Consider the following 20,787-nt stretch of genomic DNA (forward strand, 5'->3'; position numbering starts at 1 on the left):
TTTTATAATTTATGAGTGCAAATTTACACACCATTACAGGGATGCAGACAGAAACATGAATAACAGCATTGGGAGAAAGTTGTGATCTTGAAACTACAATATTTACATTTAACTTCATTAAACAATTCATTTAACTTTTTTAAACTTTAATTTTCAAGTCTGTTCTAAAAGATTAACCATGTAATATCAAGTAGTTTCAAACATAGGCTTTAGGATCATTGACATTATCCTAAAGCATTTAAAAATACATGTGAAAAATATTTTTACACATCGCTAGGCCCACACAGAATCTGTGCGCACAGAAATCTGCTGATTTCCGCAGATTTTTAGCCCTTCATTGAGTTTATGTGTTTACTTGTGCAAATGTGTGTAAATTTATGTTTATTCAGTTTTACTAATATAATTGTGATTATAATAATAGTAATATTAAAATGTTCATATGATTAATTTACAGTACTGTTTGTAAAGTAATAGTTTCTGTCATTTAGTAGATATAATATATGAGAGATTTGCTTTGTTTACCAATTAGGTGGATTTCATTGGATTTGTATTGTAAACATTAAATCAAAGTTAAAAATATATTATTTTTAATTTAATATAGTAAGATTTTTGTTACAATACACCCAAAATCATTCCACAAATCCACAGACTTTTGCAAAATTCTCCACAGAAATACCAAAAAATGTCCGCAGATTCTGTCTTGCCCTACACATTGCCAAACAAATTATGGCTGTTTTTTTTTTGTCTCAACCAACAATTTTGCAGCTCAAAGTTTGATCAAAAGTTAGTAGTTTGTACCATTTCAATAATGTTGAAATGATTTTTAGTAAATCTTTACATTTTTAGGCAAAATGGACAACATAAGCTTTTGACTTCATCTAAGAATTGGCGATTTTCAACATTGCAGTGACACAAAGTGCAATGTATGGTAGTAAAAAGAGTCACTTAATTTTGATTATGGCTTGATATGCTATTTGTGCAAAGGTTCTTTGTGACGTTGTGTGTGGATCCAGTGGTTGGTCCGTGTGCCCACCACCATAGCAAGGTGATTAATGACGTGCCCTTTAGGTGTCTGGTTAATGCCAACCCCCCACTGGCACTTCCCTTTAAATGGCAAACTCATGACATAAAGAGGGAGCTAATCTGACAACTTCAATTAATCTACTGATCCTTTTTAGGCTTAATATCACACCAAAATCATTTTGTGAACGAACAAGACTTTTTTTTTGGTCATCTAGAGCAATCCAGAAATGGATGGTTCAGTGCTTTCCTGCATGACTTGAATCTTAAAGTTACTGGATGTTGATTTGTAAGGCTCCTCTAATGTTTTTAAATAAAATGAAAGTTCTGCATGGTTTCTTCATTTACATGTCCTAACTACTTTATAATAACTTCTTTGAAACTATTTTTGCATTATTTCTGGTACTTTTCAATACTGTACTGCATTTTAAATAAATAAATAAATAAATAAATAAATAAGTGTATTTATGTATGTATATATGCTTATACCATGATTGTATTCCACAAAGAAGTTTGTCTTCTCTATATGTATATCAAAATGTAACGTTTAGTTTGTAAAAGCATTTTGCATGTCATTTAAAAGCCTTAAAAAAAACTGTCAAAAAGTTGCATCATCTTGGACAAATATTGTCCTTACAAACCATCATTGTAAAGATTATTTATTCATCTTTCAGATTATGTATAAAAAAAACCCTATCCGCTACTCATTTAAATTGAGAAAATATTCTTTTATGACCACTTTTTAGTCATATCACACATCAAAGTGAATAGTATATAAAATCATGGTGTATACAACAGTATCTAGACACCAATATTTTAACAATTAATAAAAAATTAATCACTTTTTGGCCATCTGACACTAGGTATGGATATATATAATGCAATCTTGATTTTCAAAAGTAATACATTGCTTTGTTAATGTGTATTATGACCATTTGTTGAGTCTCTGCATACAGTTTGATATTACGCTTGACTTCAGAAGCTGAAGTTTTATATTTAATATATCTAAAAGTGTAGTACAGTACTATTTACTTTACAATCTGAATCAACGATTAAGCTTGTAACACTGTAGGCCTAATTGAACGTTAATAACTTGGTTATCAAGAAGTCAACAATGTTTTTAATAAACAAGTTGGATATATAAGGTATGCAATATGTGGAAAACAATTTACAATTATTACTAGTAATTATTTCTGTGTTCAATTTTCAGCTAACCTGCAATTTTGCTAAAACTATGCAAAAGTCTCAAAATATCACTTAGTCTGCATTATTAGGATGCATTGAATGCTACTGTATGAAATAAGTCTTAGCAAGCTAAAGGACCAGCAATTTTATTCAAACAATATTTTAATTTGTTATAATTTGACATACTGGATTTTCATGAGTGGTTAGCACTTTTGAATCACAGCAAGAAGGTCGCCGGTTTGAGTCCCAGCTGGCCTAGTTGTCATTTCTTTGTGGAGTTTGCATGTTCTCCCATGTTGGCGTAGGTTTCCTCTGGGTGCTCCGGTTTTCCCTACAGTCCAAAGACATGTGCGTTAGATTAATTGGATTAACTAAATTAAAAGTGTGTGTGTGAATGAGAGTGTATAGGTATTTTTCGGTACTGGGTTGCGGCTGGAAGTGCATCCAGTGTGTAAAACATATGCTGGAATATACAAGCGGTTCATTCCACTTTGGTGATCCCTAAAAAACAAGGGACTAAGCTGAAGGAAAATGAATGGATGAATGGAATTTCATTTAAAAATGCACACACAGTCAAAATAAAAACCTGGTGATGCTTGTAGTTTCACAGCTGGAAATACAAAGACTGTTTTCTTGTCTTCTGTTTCTTAAGCATTGGAAAGCATGTGTGTTTTCAGATGATTTTTTTGTGAAAGTCCACCAGGCCAAAAGAGCCCACAGTCGAAGACGTACACACACACACACACACACACACACACACACACACACACACACACACACACACACACACACACACACCAAACACTACAATGCACTATAATCACAGTGCTGTGCTGTGTGTGTGTGCTGTGAGCGCAGCGTGAAGCCACTCTGACACCCCGTCGATCAGCCTGCCGTGAAGCTGCACCTCCAGCGAACGCTCCGCAAATACAGCAGCAATTCATTTCCTTGACAAGACTGGATTCTTCAGACCTGACAAAGCTATTTACCTAGCGCGCCCCAGTGCTAGCCCATGCTAGCGCTAATGTTTTCCCTTCTGCCGAGGATCAATATCTTTGGAAGTGTACAAACAGCAGTCCCTCGGTGGAAGAGATCCTGATGTGAGCGACTAACAGACCGGCGGAGACCAAAAACCAACAGCAGAGAAATCAAATCAACAGCACATGCTAATGGGCCCCAGACTGAATCAACATTAGAGAGCTGTCAAAAACACTCCGCTCCGAGCGCTAATCAAGGCCAAATTAGACAGAATCAACACCGGCCAAGATCACACAGACTATATCAACAAGTTGTGCGAATCCACAAATATATGGAGATACTGAGACAAAAAAAAAAATGGCTCTGCGATTTGAGCGTGACTGAATCAACAGGAGTTTTACTTCATTATCTGATTTGATGAAGATACTTTGAAAAAACGTTGCACCTAAAGTAGAAAAAATAGGTTTGATTTCATGGTGTGAAATGGTAGTGGCAATAATCTATACAGGTTAATATCCTCATCATTATCATATCAATAATAATAATAATTATAAAATTATTGCTTATTTTACTCACCTCAGGCCATCAAAGATGTTGGTGACATTTTTTTCTCCATTTCAAATAATTTATTCATTCATTCGTTCGTTTGTTCATTCATTCATTTTCTTTTCGTTTAGTCCCTTTATTCATCAGGGGTCACCACAGAGGATAGAACCAGCTTCATTTCAACACTGAAAAGAATATTTTGGTCCCACTTTATATTAGGTGGCCTTGCATCAAGACCTAAATGCACATACAGTAAATGTACATAATATGGGTAGGATTTATGGACAGGTTTGGTGGTATGTATGTAGGTTTAATGGTTGGTTAAGGTGTAAGCCAGGGGTGTCCAAACTCAGTCCTGGAGGGCCGGTGTCCTGCAAAGTTTAGTTCCAACTCTAGTCAGACACACCTGGGCGGGCTAGCTAATCAAGCTCTTACTAGGCTTTCTAGAAACATCCTTGCAGGTGTGTTGAGGCAAGTTGGAGCTAAAAGCTGCAGGACACCGGCCCTCCAGGACCGAGTTTGGACACCCCTGGTGTAAGCGATGGTAAACAATGTAATTACAATTGTAATTACACAAATTAATTACTCAGGTAATTTCATGCAGGTCTTTAATAAATTACAAGTACAATGGAAAACATGTATTTATATAATTAGTACATTGTAACAAGGGATTTATTTCAGTGTACATATTGGCAAAAGTGGTGCAGTATAGTGCTGTCGCCTCACAGCAAGAAGGTCGCTGGGTTGCTGCTTCGAACCTCGGCTCAGTTGGTGTATCTGTGTGGAGTTTGCATGTTCTCCCTGCGTTTGCGTGGGTTTCCTCAGGGTGCTCCGGTTTCCCACCACAATCCAAAGACATGCGGTACAGGTGAATTGGGTAGGCTAAATTGTCCGTAGTGTATGAGTGTATGTGTGGATGTTTCCCAGATATGGGTTGTGGCTGGAAGGGCATCCACTGTGTAAAAACGTGCTGGATAAGTTGGCGGTTCATTCCGCTGTGGTGACCCCGGATTAATAAAGAGACTAAGCTGACAAGAAAATTAATGAATATTAGCAACCCCATATAAAGTGGGACCAATATTTTCAGCTGAAATTGTGGTACTTGTTAATTCATAAATTGCAAGTTTAAAAATTCTAAACTTTGGAAAAGTCAAATTTCTGACTTTTTTTTAAAGTCCAAAAATCCTATACAGTTAAAACTAAGTTTATACACATTTCCTAATGATCAGTGATGGAAACAACTATAGTTATGAGAATAACTGCTGCTATAAATAAAGGGTGATACTTTTCTCAGTTATGAGTAATCAAATTAATTACTGTTTCCCCATTACAACTCCTTTGCCATTTCTGACAATAAGCTGCATGTTACTATAATTGAGAACAATGAAGCAGTTTCTTAGAGAGCAGCTTCTCTCTCAGCCATTGGACCTCTCTTTCTCTGGGGTGGGTTTGTGTGTGTTCAGGGCTGGGGCATGACACATAACCAACCAGTGATGATGATTGGTGTGTCTGTGAACATGCTGTAACTGAGAACCTGATGATTGGCTTAGATTATGGCTTAGAGTGCATTTCCATCGTTTGCCAAACAGAGGCACAGTATTGTGGGTGTTTACATACAACCAGGAGGCAGAACAATAGCAGTTCCAACAAGTTTAAGGGTAGCTTTTGCAAACTGGAAATATAAGCACTACTTTTCTCTCATTGAGGTGAAAGGCAAGAATGTTTATGTATCGTGCAACTTAGCCAAGGAAAAAAGAGTCTCTCTGAGTTGGTGACAAGTAATTCTAGTCACCTCAATGAAGCCACTCATGTCGTCACATGCGACCACAAAATTAGTGGCTAAGTCAAGTGTGAGTTGTGGTCTGAGCAATAAATAAAGTTCTAAACCATCTATTGTGCAACTGTAGTAATAATAATGTTTATAATGCTATGTTGAATCTAATGGCTGTCTCTCACATTGTCCCACAATAACATTAAAATAGTGTAGATTGGTGTACAATGTTTTAGATTTATTTTATAGTCATTTGACATTAGATTTTTTTTAAGTATAGCAATAGTTACTTTTTAATGAGTTACTTTTATAACTATGTTACTCAGTTACTATTTGTGAGGAGGAACTAGTAACTTTAAGTACTCTTTTAAAGGAACATGCCAAACACTGCTGATGATGATACACTGAAGACTTGATCAGTAAATAATGTTCAGTTGCTCACACGGACTGATCGTTTGTTTTTATAAAGCCTTAATGTTTTATAATATTGTGTGAAAGGGATAGTTCACCAAAAATGTAAATTTGCAGTTTTTTTACTCACTCAGGCCATGCAAAATGAATAGCTAGTGCATAAATTTGCACTTTGAGAGTAAAAAAAAAATAAAACATATGCAGGCAAAACAAAATTAATGTGTGTGGTTTTACATGCAAAATACAGAAGTCAGAATTATTAGCCCCCCCTTTTATTATTATTTTTATTTTTAATTTTAATTTTTTTATATTTCCCAAATTATGTTCAACATAGTAAGAAAATGTTCACAGTATGTTTAATAATATTTCTTCTGGAGCAAGTCTCGTTTGTTTTATGTTGGCTAGAATAAAGGCAGTTTTTATTTTATTTATTTATTTTTTCCATTTAGTTTTTTATTGCAGTTTCCATATTCACATATAGATAGGGTTTTCCACAATGTATTTACAAAATAATCAAACAAAGGATTCCCAAAATTGTAGAAATAAATGAAATTATAAAATGCAAAAAAAAATCCATTAATAAAAATGGAAGTTACATTATTAATTTAAGGACATTATAAAAAAAAAGAAAATCAATACACTCATAATTGTTTTGTATATAATCAAAAAGAAACAGATAAAATTAATTTGTTGCTTTTCAGTCACAATTCAATTTTGTACTTTTTTTAAGTCATATTGTGGCACCCAGTAAACCTTTTTTTTTTTCTTTTTTTTTTTAAACCATTTTAGGGACAATATTATTATTCCCTTTAAGCGATATAATTTTCGAATATCGGAATACTGGCTAGTGCAGCTAGCTGGATAGTCCAGCATGCCATCTTCTGTTTAAAATGCATGATGCCAAATATGCGAATGATTGATTCATTTCCAAATTGCAGCATTATCTTGTCGGACACCATGATACAGAAAGGATATGGTTGTTATCTGTTCTTATATATCATGTCATGTTGTGACTCCAAGAATCTCAGCTATCTGAGAACATTTCGATGAACAAACATTCTCCCTGTAATGAAATTAGAAATGTTAATGGTATAATAAAACTAAAACACAAACACTATGAAAGGATTTACTTGTAGTTCATGGAATGTTGTATGATTGCCTAATGTTCAGAACGCGCGATGAACATTCAATAGTAACATTTCCATTATGTGTACAGAATAACGAATGGAATGTTAATGGAAAGATGTATCCAAATCTAAACTTTCAGAAAACCTTTTAAACATTGTGCTTTTTTATCTGAAAGAAAAACATACTTTTGTTAGCTTATGTTGACACAACAAATGGAATAGCCTCGGATGCTTTACATTTAAAAAAAACACAAAAAAAAAACCCCACTGTAGTTTGTGTGATTTGCGCATTGCGTGTTAAATGACATTTTAAAAGCGAATAACAAATATTATGGGGGGTGGGGTGGGGGTTTGCATGTATGTGCAAGCATTTGCGAATATGATGGAATGCATATTTGAAATTCATTTGCATATACATCCAAAATGTGACAGGTACACGGAAATGCTTCTGTATATGCATATATATGCTTGTGTCGTGTGCATGTGTGAATATGTATGCATGAACAAAGCAAGGTGAGCTGTTCGAGCGCATGTGTGTGTGTGTTAGGGTGAGTGTGTGTAATCGCCTGCTCTGCTGTGATAATGCTGAAGCCTGTTATCAGCTCCATCTCTGCCTGAGGACTCAGCGGAGGGAGACACACACACACACACACATGCGCGCACACACACACTGCTCTGCATATCTCTAGCTTACACAGCCCTCTCTCAGTGCGCGGGGACCTGGGGGGCCAAGACAACCGCTGTTCACTATAAACCTCTGACACTCATTCAGAGTCTGTCAGTTTCAGTATTGTGCTTCTTCTAGAAAACACCTGCTTCAATCAGCACACCGAACATTATCAAACCGGCCTTTACTAACATTTATTAGTCATTCAGCATGATCTGAATGTATTGAAAGGGCCCCTTTGACCACACGCTGTGTTAATGTCAGAGAACATCTTCTTGTTAATTAGATGTCCATTCATGAATTAACAAAATTATTACAAAAAATCTGTAATTGCTTTTATGTATGTTTTGTTTTATGGTATTTTATGGTATATTCTCTTTCCTAAGATGATGTGAATAGGGTCAAGGTCTGAAGCCTAAAAGTGGGCTGTACTACTTGAGCACTTTAAGTGTCCCGAAGTCTTTTAAATACAAATAGCTTTGTGCTAGAACTCAAATTTAAGCTGTTATTCAGTGAAATGTTTTTCCTCATAGGGTTCAAATGATAAATGGTGCCTTTAGAGATTCAGAACTGTTTTACAGACATTTAAAAATATATATTTTATTAAAAAAATAACAACATCATGTAATTTTTTGTTCACTTTAGTCAATTGTACTCTGACTAAAACATCTAATTGAAGACAAAAATGAACAGTGTTTTGGCTGGCAAGAAATTGACCTTAACGTAAATTTTAATTAAACATTTACTGACATTTTCAAGTGTATCTGTCTGCGTACTGCAAGACGAGGGTATAAGATGAAAGGGCATAACTTGTAAGTTACAGGTGTAACTTGCAGTTATCAAGATCCCATTAAACCATGCAAGATGTCACAACAAGATGTTGTTGGCAAGATGGTGGAAACACTTACCAGAGAACATTTTCACCAAAAGTTTTCATGAGATTTCTCCAAAATGATACACAACAAATTCATTTAATATATTATTATATTCATTCATATAGCAACTCCACCATGCAACTCGCTGACTTCTTCATCCATTTTGTCATGACAGTTAGTCTACTCTTAGTCACCCCTTTGGTTGCAAATAACATTACAATGACAAAGTAAAGTGCGTGAAAGCCTCCGCAACTCATGGCTGTAAGTAATAACTGTGATGGTTGGGTTTAGGGTTGGAGAAGGTGTAGACGTTAATAACTGTGATGGTTGGGGTAGTTGTAAACATTAATAACTGTGATGGTTGGGTTTAGGGTTGGAAAAGGTGTAGACGTTAATAACTGTGATGGTTGGGTTTAGGGTTGGGGTAGGTGTAGACGTTAATAACTGATAGTTGGGGAAGGTGTAGACTTTAATATTTGCGATGGTTGGGTTTAGGGTTGGGGAAGGTGTAGACGTTAATAACTGATAGTTGGGGAAGGTGTAGACTTTAATATTTGCGATGGTTGGGTTTAGGGTTGGGGTAGGTGTATACGTTAATAGCTGATAGTTGGGGAAGGTGTAGACTCTAATATTTGCGATGGTTGGGTTTAGGGTTGGGGTAGGTGTAGATGTTAATAACTGATAGTTGGGGAAGGTGTAGACTTTAATATTTGCGATGGTTGAGTTTAGGGTTGGGGTAGGTGTAGACGTTAATAACTGATGGCTGGGGAAGGTGTAGACTTTAATAATTGCGATCGTTGGGTTTAAGGTTATGGTAGGTGTAGACGTTATTAACTGTGAAGATTGGGTTTAGGGTTGGAGAAGGTGTAGACATTAATAATTGCCATGGTTGGGTTTAAGGTTGGAGTAGATATAGATGTTAATAACTGTGATGCTTGGGTTTAAGGTTGGGGTAGTTGTAGACATTAAAAACTGTGATGGTTGGGTTTAAGGTTGGGGTAGTTGTAGATATTAATAACTATGATGGTTTGGTTTAGGGTTGTGGTAGGTGTAGACATAAATAACTGTGATGGTTGGGTTTTGGGTTGGGGTTGGGGTAGGTGTAGACAATAATAATGATGGTTGGGATTAGGGTTGGAGAAGGTGTAGATATTAATAACTGTGATGGTTGGGTTTAGGGTTGGGGTAGGTGTAGACGTTAAAAACACTGATGGTTGGGTTAAGGGTTGGAGAGGGTGTAAACATTAATAACTGATGGTTGGTTTTTGGGTTGGAGAAGGTGTAGACATTAATAATTGTGATGGTTGGGTTTAAGGTTGGGATTGTTGTAGACATTAATAACTATGATGGTTGGGGGTGAAGTTAGAATGATTCAAAGGGCCCAAGGCGTTTAGGGGCCCACCAACACCCAACAACGCCCACCACATTCTGAACACTTTTCTCCTGGAAAACATCTCTACTTGAAAACACAAATTTGTTTAGCTTGTGTTTACTATTCTGATGATGAAATGTAAAGAGTAATGACAGAATTTTAGCTAAACAGTTTCAACCATAACAAATCCATCGTGTAGACCAGTGGTACCCAATCTTTTTATCACCGCGGATCAGTCGATGGTAGACAGTTTTAACGTGGACTGAGGGGCGGGTGATGGGGTGCAGGTCTTAGGTTGCTAGGTGACCATTAACTGTTTTCTCAAAGAATGACAAGCTGACAAAACATTGCTGCAGCTCTGATACAAGTTTTATTATGGAGAAAATTACAAAGCACTGCAGTGTGGGTGTTCTGTGTTTGTCTGAGATAATTAGTCTACTGAAATGTGTATATTCCATACAAGCTGATCAATCGGTCAGTTCCACTTGACTTGAGGTGCGCTCGTGGCATTCATTCAACTGGGTGTGTCTGGAAGGGGCGAGTGCATCACGCTGCTTGCGCACGTGCAAACTCTAGAAAGGACTTAATATGTGAACAACCCCTAAAGGCCACCATCATTTACGATCTCCAGCAGTTAATCTTTTTGCACAGACATGGTGGAATGGGTTGCAGATATATTCCTGGGCAGTCTGCGGGTCCTGCACTGGGCGTTTTTCCCTTAGCAAAGAAACTTTCCAAAGATGTCTGTTACTAACCGGTACTGGTTCGCGGCCTGGTGGTTGAGGACCACTGGTGTAGATGTCTTTCACTCTGCGTTTTACAGACAGAACAATCATCTCTGATCAAATATGCCTGGAATCCACATCTAAAAGCAGGTAGCTTTGACTGCTGTTAAGAGCATCACTAGCATGGGGGTCCAATCTCTTCATTCCACTAATCACCCGACGAGCACCCAACCCCCCCATTTGGCTAAATTATTCGTTTTTTCAAATGCAAAGCGCTCGGAGAAAGTGAGATGATTTCTCCTTAGTTGCTTAGGAGGCCAAAAAACGTGGGGAGGGAAAGAAAGCCACCCGCAAATAATAAAAAAAGAAGACGAAGGGATACGTGAAAGAAATGACTTTCTCCTTCGTACGGCGGAGGTCTTTGAAGTCGACCGCCATGGAGGGGAGGGAAGCAAGGGAAGATCGTGTTAACGAGATGGCCTCTAAACATGAATTAAATGGTGGGAGAAAAGAAACACGATCAAACCTCTCCTACTTAGGCTGCTTACAAACCCCTTTCAGTGCCCGCGAGGTGTTTCAAAGCCCGGATTCCTGGCCGGCGCTTCTTAAAGGAGCCCGGTGTTGAAGAGGGCGAGTTTTAGGGAGGGCGGGTGATAGACTATAGACATACATCATAGGCCTTGAATGGGGAGGTCAGGGACTTACACGTTGACACCAGGTCAGAAGTGCTAAAGGATTACAAGCGCACTAAGCCCTCCGGATCCCTTGTTTTCACTGCTTCTCTCTGTTTGTTGTTTTGTTGTGCCGCAGACGTGGGGAAGAAAGGAGAGAGTGGACCTACGGACGGGAATTAGTGTAAAAGCCTGCAGAGGAGAATGGCATCTCATTCACACCTCTTGTTGGCTGTTTTCGAGGCCCCCCAAAACAGCCCTCCCATCCCTTGTTGCTGTGAAAGCACGTTAGGTTGGCTTTGTGCAGACAAAAGGAGACTCCCCTCCCTGCTCTCCGGACCCCGCAGGAGCAACAAGAGGATTTGGCACGGCACGCTAAACCCTGAGCCGCTCTCACTTTGATTGGCTTCGGTAGGAGAGCTCCCTCTCCCTTTGTTGATTAATCAAGAGATTTTCCAACTCTCTTTCTCTTTCTCAAACTCTATTTCTCTCAAGCTTCCCCCCCAGCCCGATCCACTCGCTGCCTCGCTTTTTCTTTGCTTCCAACAGCTTTGAAGGTATTTGGTCTTTATGACATCATGTTAGAGGGAAGTTATGTTTCTTTGTGCATGATAAGAATTATTATTGAGCATTCTATAACCTGCGACGGCTTGAATCATTTTGGATTGGTGCCACATGTGCTGTTTATTAAGGTAGATTAAGGGTGTATCCACTCTTGTAGTTTGGCTGGCTTGGCTCTTTCGGTCTACACCAAATAAGAAAACACTACACTCTGTCCTGGGACATTGTCTTTAATTTTTAATTACTATTGTTTTTTAATTGATAGGACAGAGTATAGACAGGAAAGCATGGGGAACAGAGAAGGGGGGAAAGATTGGGATAGGAAATCGAACTTGAGTCGATGTGAACACCGAAGTGCCATGCGTTGACATGCTTAAGGTCTTTGCACACTGAAGTCAGACATTTTCATTTTCATTTTTCATTCAGACATTTTTTTTTGTATTTATATGCGAAACATTTGTCACATCAACAAACCTTGCACACTGAATTACTCCATTATGAAAAAATGTAAAACATTTCAGAGTCAATTCAAACAGTGATGCTGTTCTCCTCTCTTCTTCAAAGAAGATAAAGAAAGAGGTATAGGCTACATATTGTGTTCATCCAATACTGCATAGAGAGGAAGAAGAGTTCAGCTCTCATTATCAAAGAGCTGCGGTGGATTATCCTGAAATGCAAAGTTTATTTCAGTAAATCAGCTGAATTTTGAGACATTGCTTGTGATACTTCATACATTTCTGTATATAAACATAACCTGAACAGAGACTGGCAGTACCTACAGACATTATAATAGATGGCGGCTTTATTGACGTGTCGATGCAACGGACTGAAAGCGGATCATTCTTTCCATTGTAATGTCAACAGGCAGCACGTCAAATGTAAAGACACAGGCACACCACTAAACAGCAGCAGGGCAGAGGTGCGCCAGTCACTAAATCCAGTCCCGGGTTCTCAACTGTATGCCAGTTTCAGTTTTTATTTTATGTACTGTGTTTGTCAAAGTTATCTGTAGCTCAAATTATGGCATTCTGTATTTAGCTTTTTCGCTTGTACGGTGGCCCTGAACTGTCAAAACAGTTATTCAGATGAAATGCACTAACCACAAAAGTTTTAGAAATGTAATCCTCACAGTAATTACTTCTACATCAGTAATAAAGTAAATCAGTAATAATGATAGGGAAACACTGTGGCTCAGTGGTTAGCACTGTCACCTTACAGCAAGAAGGTCGCTGATTCGAGTCAGTTGGCATTTCTGTGTGGAGTTTGCATGTTCTCCCATGTTGGCGTGGGTGATCTGGTTTCCCCCACAGTCCAAAAAGACATGCGGTACAGGTGTATTGAATAAGCTTTATTGGCAATAGTGTATGTGTGTGAATGAGTGTGTATGGATGTTTCCCAGGGTTGCAGCTGCATGCGTAATACATATGCTGGATAAGCTGGTGGTTCATTCTGCTGTGGCGTCCTCTGATAAATAAAGGGACTAAGCTGAAGGAAAATGAATGACTGAGTGACACTGATCATGTTAAACTCATTTGCAAGATCACATGTTCTTGCTTCAGTTTAAGATTTTGGATCATCTACAATCATGCTGGAGAACATGATTATTCACTTTTAAAGCTTTAAAAGGCATTTTTATATTCAAATGCATTTATTAGTTCAATGTTTAACAAATTGCTAATCTGTTAACATCATTTGAAATGCAAAACAGAATGATTTCACTAATGTTTTCACTTTTAGACCCTACTATATTTCAGCCAGTATTTTCATGGTGCATTAAATCATAATCACTTGTACTGAGACAGATACCAATAGAATCATATCTGTTTATCATTATTAAGTGCATCATATATGCGTAAATAATTATAAACATTATTAGCTCAGATAAAGTCTATAACATTGTGCCGGAAGCGGTCTTAAATGATCCAGAAAATAATAAAACAACAAGCAAAAATCAGAGAAGAAACCATGTCAACTTTTTATAAGTGTATTAAACATCTCAGCATGATCTCCAGGATTACTTTCCAGAACATTCACTACTAAAGAACAACATCAAAACTCTTTGTTTGGTGCTTTAAAAAAAATGATGCTGAGGATAGTCGGGAGAAGGAAAACACGATCAGAAAATGTTTTAAGCCAAACTCAAAGGCTCCGGTTGAGAATACAAATACCCTGTATAACCGTTATTCCACATCACTGACCATGCGTTTCTAGTGAAATTTGAGTCGAAATCATCTAAGCTGAAGCACACTGTAAATAATCATATATTACATCGCAATGGACATTCATTTTTGGACTCTTTTCTGATGCTTTTTGGCCATGTGGGTGATCGCAATGAGTGAATCAGCGAGAGAAAGTGAGAGATTGAGCGAGAGAGATAAACAGAAAAAAGGGGGGTGGCTTTTAACAATAAATCAAGTTCCAGACTAATCTATTTAGCATGCTTTCACCATTATCCTGTCAGTGAAACAGCTAATTAATTAACTGATTCTACAATGAAGAGCTTTTGAATGAGCCCATTTAGGTAATTACTACCAAGAGCTGTTTGGGCGCGTCATTTACTGCAGTCACACAAGCACGCTGGCAGCTGCAATAAACTCCCTATCCTGTACAATTAGAAAAAATTAAAGATAATATAGGTTATTGGTGTGTAGGTGTGCCATTGCGTGTGTTTGTGTTTGTGCATTGCGATTTAGACAGCGAGACTGACACAGACTGGGAGGGACTGGGAGAACTTTACAACCAGAAGATCTAATAATAGCACTGTGTCCAATTAAAACAGGTCTTAATGATATATATAAATTTGATATTTCAGATTTTTGTCCTTATTAAAAACACTTTACACTGTACAAACTCTGTCATTGCTTTTGTCCTCAGCACAATTGAACACTACAGCTGTATTAGTTTTGTTGTGCTAATAACTGGTATTTAGAAAAATAAATTTCAGAAATAGCAAGTTTAGCTGTTATTCATACTAATTTATTAAAAACATGAAATTATGAATAAATTCTACAAATAAATACTATAAAACAAATAAATTTACTATTGTCCACGTTTAATACACCTTTAATGCTATGACTTGGTAGTGATATCATTTGACAGAGGAGAAGCTGACAGTGATCAAGGATGTGTTCTATTATCGAATTGCATGATTTTAAGTTTGTTTTGTATGATTTTTTTGAGGACGATAAGCTTAAGTCAGGCCCTGCCATGTTTTTTCATAAGTGAAAATGTACATTTCCGGTAGAATGTCCTCTTGGCTTTTTCATTCTACTCGTAGAAAGAAAACAGTACACTCATTCCTGGTATATTTAGCTTATGCATTGTCATTTTTATGACATACAGTTGAAGTCAGAATTATTAGCCCCCTACAAATTTTTTTCTTCTTTTTAAAATATTTTCCAAATGATGTTTAACAGAGCAAGGACATTTTCACAATAAGTCTGATAATATTATTTCTTCTGGAGAAAGTCTTATTTGTTTTATTTCGGGTAGAATAAAAGCAGTTTTTAATTTTTTTAAACATAATTTTAGGGACAAAATTATTAGCCGCTTTAAGCTATATTTTTTCTCGATAATCTACAGAATAAACCACTGTTATACAGTAACTTGCCTAATTACCCTTACCTGCCTAGGTAACCTAATTAACCCAGTTAAGCCTCTTAATGTAATTTTAAGCTGTATAGAAGTGTCTTGAAAAATGTCTAGTAAAATATTATTCACAGTCATTATGGCAAAAATAAAATAAATCAGTTATTAGAGATGAGTTATTAAAACTATTATGTTTAGAAATGTGTTGAAAAAATTTGCTCTCCGTTAAACAGAAATTGGGGAAAAAATAAACAAGCGGTCTAAAAATTCAGGGGGGCTAATAATTCTGACTTCAACTGTATATTTTGTGATAGAACTTGTTAAACCCCCAAAACAATGCTGCACAGAACTGAACACTATCATTGGACATTGGACCGAAGTCACTTACAGAAAAACAGGTTACACAGACATATCGTGGGTTGGTTCTCTCCACACCACCACCAGTGTGCAGCATCCACTTGGATGAAGTGACAGCAGCCACTGGACAACGATGCCAGTGGGCTCACCACAACCAGCTATTGGTGGGAGATGATTGGGAGGCCATGATGGATAGGAGCCAATGGAGGAAATTTTGCCAAGACACCAGGGTTCACCCCTACACTTTACAAGAAGTGGCATAGGATTTTAAATGTCCGCAGCAAGTCAGGACCTCGGTTTAACGTCTCATCTGAAAGACGGCGCCCACTGACAGTATAGCGTTCCCTTCACTTTCCTGGGGCATTAGGACTCACATAGACCACAGGTTAAGCGCCCCCTGCTGGCCTCTCTAACGCCACTTCCAACAGCAACCTAGTTTTCCCATGTTGTCTCTCATGCAGGTTCTGACCATATACATATATAAACAGTGTATATGCCATAATCTACTGATTTATAAAAACTGTATACCATAATCTACCAATTAGATATATTTGAAATACACAAACACACATATGTTTATATTTATTGTAATACTTTAAATGACATATAATTAGTTGTCTTTTATGTCATTTGTAATATTTATCTTTGATCAGATGGTTTTGGATATTTTAGTTTAAATTAAACTATTGGAAATACAGAAATATTTCCCTAACAGGTTATACATTTTTAATATTAATCATCATAAGTTTTAGAATAAAATAAAAAAAAATAATAATAAGAACTTATTTAATATTATTTTTAACATTATTTAAAGTTATTTTGAAGGTGACTTTAAATTTATTTTAGTAAACAACAAGATTTTAGTTTTCCTTTTCAGTAAAGCCCCTATGCTAAATAGTTATCATATACATATACAAATAATATAGAATAAAATAAAAATATCCATTATGTCTTAAACACACACACGCACACACAAATTAAATTCTCTAGCATAATTTAAAATTATGTTGTGCAAATAAGCCCAAATCCTTCAAATCTCTTAACTTTTGGGACACAAAAGATGCTATTCACAGCAAACACAAATAGACGGTTTCAGTACCAGGCCTTTGGTTCTCTACAATAGACAGGACAGGATCAAGACCAGATGCAGGAGGGGGAAGATCAGCGCCGATGAGCTCAGAGTGTGGGAAAGCACATCAGCCAACATCAGTATAAAGAGAACAACATGCTGGACAAAAAGAGATATTTGCACCTGGCCTGTGTCTGTGGTCAGAGGTTCATCACCTTTGGGTTGAAAGAAAAGGGATAACAAACTCTCCTCATCAGATCAGCAGCACTTCATCAGTTCATCATAATAAAAGCTCAATGAGAGGCCGTCCCTTTTTCTGTGGCCTTCTTTCAGGACGCCGGCCTGCTTCTTGTGTCTGGGACTTCTGTTTGCTTGAGCTCTGGACGTCAGGCTGAAAGGGGACACGCACTTTAAATAAGAATGAAACACTCCGAGGGATGTATATTAAAATACACCTAGAAAAAAAAAGGTTTTTGAATCTTGTTTAAACTACTTATTTAAAATGATCTTAATTGTGTTAATTCTGGAGATTTTTTTGAGAAACTTTATTTTTTATTCTCAATTCACTTAAATATGTTACGTTAACTCAATTAATTTGTGTTGGTTTTACAGTGCATTATATAAGTATTGAACATGTCATTTTTTTTCCTGGGAATGATATTTCTAAAGGAGCTGTTGACATGGAATTGAACCAGATTTGGGTAAAAACACAAACAATACAAGCATACAAATAAAACAAAACAAAAAATCTAAAAAAATTAGCTATATGTAATGGCACAAATAGAAAGTACTGAACTACTGAAATGTATATATTACTTTGCATAAAAAAGCTTTTTTGGGTGAAGGCAGCTTAAAAATGACTCTCATATGGAGAATGAAGTCACGTGAATTGCTCAGGTGTGAGTTTTTCACAGGCTTCAACAGAGTGTAAAAATCTTGATGGTTCTGTGGGCAGGGGTGGATTTAACCAATAAGCGAGGTAAGTATACCAAGGAAGTCTGTATACCAATAAATACCTTGAAGTTTCTAAAAAAAAAAAATTTATATAATGTATTTTCCTATTATATTTTGTAAAATAAGGGTCTAACATACACAAATTTACCTTAATTATCTGTGCAATTGTCCTCCCACCCCCAATCATGGATCAGTCCAGCAGTCAAATCAGATGAAATTGTAGTTTTAAAAACCGAATAGTTTATTCATTGTTTTTATTTGTGAACTAATTTTAAGCAAACAAATCTTTGAAAATGTAGAGATTGCATTAAGAGAAAAATATAGAAGGATAAGATATAGAAAATATAGAAAACCCAGCTTAATGAATAGAAATACGAAGAGCGCTTATTACTGTAAGACTTCTGGGTCCCATGGCTCGAATTGGTTAAGGCCCCCAAATCACTAAATCCGGCCCTGTCTGTAAGTCTCGTCTGTCAAATCTGATCTTTATTTTGTATTTTCTATTGGTCAGGTGATTGGCTGGGCCATTCTACAGCTTCATTTTCTTTCTCTGAAAGCATTTGAGAGTTTTCTTGGCTGTGTTTTAGATCATTGTCTTGTAGAAGTGTCCATCCTTGGTTCATCTTCATCATCCTAATGTAGATGTTGGACTGAACAGCTAATATCCATTTACACTGAAGGGCAGAGGATTGCTGAATAACTAGTGATTTCAGCTGCTGTCTGGGCCTACACTTCCCTTTCTTCATGTGTTCAATACTTTTTCCTCTGTGTAATTTAATTTTATTACCCATAACTTAATTTGTAAGCTGATCACTTTTGTTTTCTTTGAATATATGGATTTCTTTATAGTGAAAATTTCACCTTTAGAAATATGTTTTCTGAGAAAACTGGTGACATATTTAATATGTATTTTCCCCACTATAATTGTAATTTGAATATGTATTCACAGATTGCATTCATACATAAGGTATGTGAACATGCACTTTTAAAATGTGTTAAATGTTAAGTATGTTTAGTACATTTATATGCCAACATACCTGATGTAGAGTACAAAAAATACAACTATCTTAACTTCTTTTGAAAAAAATCATCCAAACTGTCACTCACATGAGATGGGAGCAAATAGCAAATGACAACAATCCAATCAATTTCTCATTTATTTTATTCAAAAAGCAATTACACTCATATATATTACATAAGAGAAGACAATGTGATTACAATTTCATGGCATTTATTTTACAGTTGGTTATGCACATATATACGTTCGGTATTATAATTACAATAATTGGGTAATAACTTGGTAATAACCCTGAACCTACAGTTAATGTCTGGTTTAGTGATATGCATAGGTTAAATGGATGGTTAATAGCAGAGGTGGACAATAACAAAGGATTTTTAATCTAAACTATTTCCACTATAAAGCAGTATATTATACTTTTTACTCTACTACATTACAAAAACCTGCTCTAAGACAAAATAATAATGTTATATTCAAAAACTAGCTATTTAATTTCAGTTACCCAGTAAACTTGGCTTGCAAATGTGACTGAATAATTCATTTGTGAAATGGACTGATCTGACAGTGTATGTTCTGGTTGAAAAGTCAAGAATTTATTCATTCAAAACATGATCTTATATGTTTGAGTCCCTAGTAAACATTCTCTGATTCATATGATCCATTCAGATTGATTCTTAAGGGAACGACTCTTTGAATCAAATGATGCATCAGAGTCTCCTGCTAACAATTCCATGATCTAAATGACCCAGTCAGAGTAAGTGTTCAGTTAACAACTTACCAATTCAGACAATCTGGTCAGAGACAGTCTACAGTTAACAAAATAATGATTCAAATCATCTAGTTAGAGTAAATTTCAAGTGATCTATTTCAAGTGATCCATCAGTGTCAGTCTCAATAATGATTCACTGATTCAAATGATTCAGTCAGAGCGAGTCTCCAGTTAATGATTCACGGATTAAAATGATCCAATCATCCAATCAATAGGCACTACACTATTTAACAACTCACTCGATTTATAAGCTGACTCGATATAAGCAAAAAAAAAAAAAAAAAAAAAAACAGGAGATGCTTTGAGCTTGAGCAGCTGCAACCGATAATAAAAATACTAATGCTGAATTTTAGGATTCATTACTGTAAATAAAAATTCCATATCGATCATGACTCATAATAAACCAGTTGCAAACGAGGAAGTTGTTTAACACCCTCGGTATGATTTTCCTGAATCTGTAAGTCTATATGTAGTCTATTTTTATTTCATATCATTTTTGTAATTATTTGATGATTCTTTTAATCTTCTTGTTCACGTAAAGCACTTTGAATTACCATTGTTTATGAAATGTGCTATTTAAATATGCCTTGCCTAATGAAATTTAATTTAAAATCTATGCATATCATTCATTCATTCATTCATTTTCCTTCGGCTTAGTCCTTTACTTATCAGAATGCCCTTCTAGCCACAACCCATTACTGGGAAACACCCATATACTTGCACTCATACACTACAACCAATTTAGTTTAACTCATATTGCATGTAGGAGAAACCAGACCCCTGGAAGAATCCTACGATAACATGCAAACTCCATACAGAAATGGACTCGAAGCAGCAACCTTGCTGTGAGGCAATAAATCCACTGTGGCATTCAACAAGGTACTTGTTGAAAATATTCCTCAGAGATTTTGCTCCATGTTGACATGATAGCATCACGCAGTTGCTGCAGATTTGTCGGCTGCACATCCATGATGCGAATCTCCCAATCCATCACATCCCAAAGGTGCTCTACTGGGTTGTGATCTGGTGACTGTTGAGGCCATTTAAGTACAGTGAACTCATTGTCATGTTCAAGAAACCAGTCTGAGATGATTCACTCTTTTTGACATGGTGCTTTGTCCTG

The 20,787-nt window shown here is 36.4% G+C and overlaps 1 long non-coding RNA gene across 5 annotated transcripts in view; it reads left to right on the forward strand.

The window, feature by feature from the left end:
* The window catches only part of LOC141379836 (uncharacterized), a 158,645-nt gene that overhangs the window by 40,570 nt on the left and 97,288 nt on the right, over positions 1 to 20,787 (forward strand). For 2 of the 5 annotated variants that reach the window (XR_015520156.2, XR_015520160.2), the window contains exon 5: positions 16,978 to 19,912. The exons of the other annotated variants lie outside the window; for them this stretch is intronic. This is a non-coding gene — a long non-coding RNA (uncharacterized LOC141379836). Of the gene's footprint in view, positions 1 to 16,977; positions 19,913 to 20,787 lie in introns of those variants that run through there. 5 annotated transcript variants of the gene reach the window in all.

The sequence above is a fragment of the Danio rerio genome, chromosome 21 (genome assembly GCF_052040795.2).
Source record: "Danio rerio strain M-AB ecotype USA chromosome 21, GRCz13ab, whole genome shotgun sequence".
NCBI classification, from domain to species: Eukaryota; Metazoa; Chordata; class Actinopteri; order Cypriniformes; family Danionidae; genus Danio; species Danio rerio.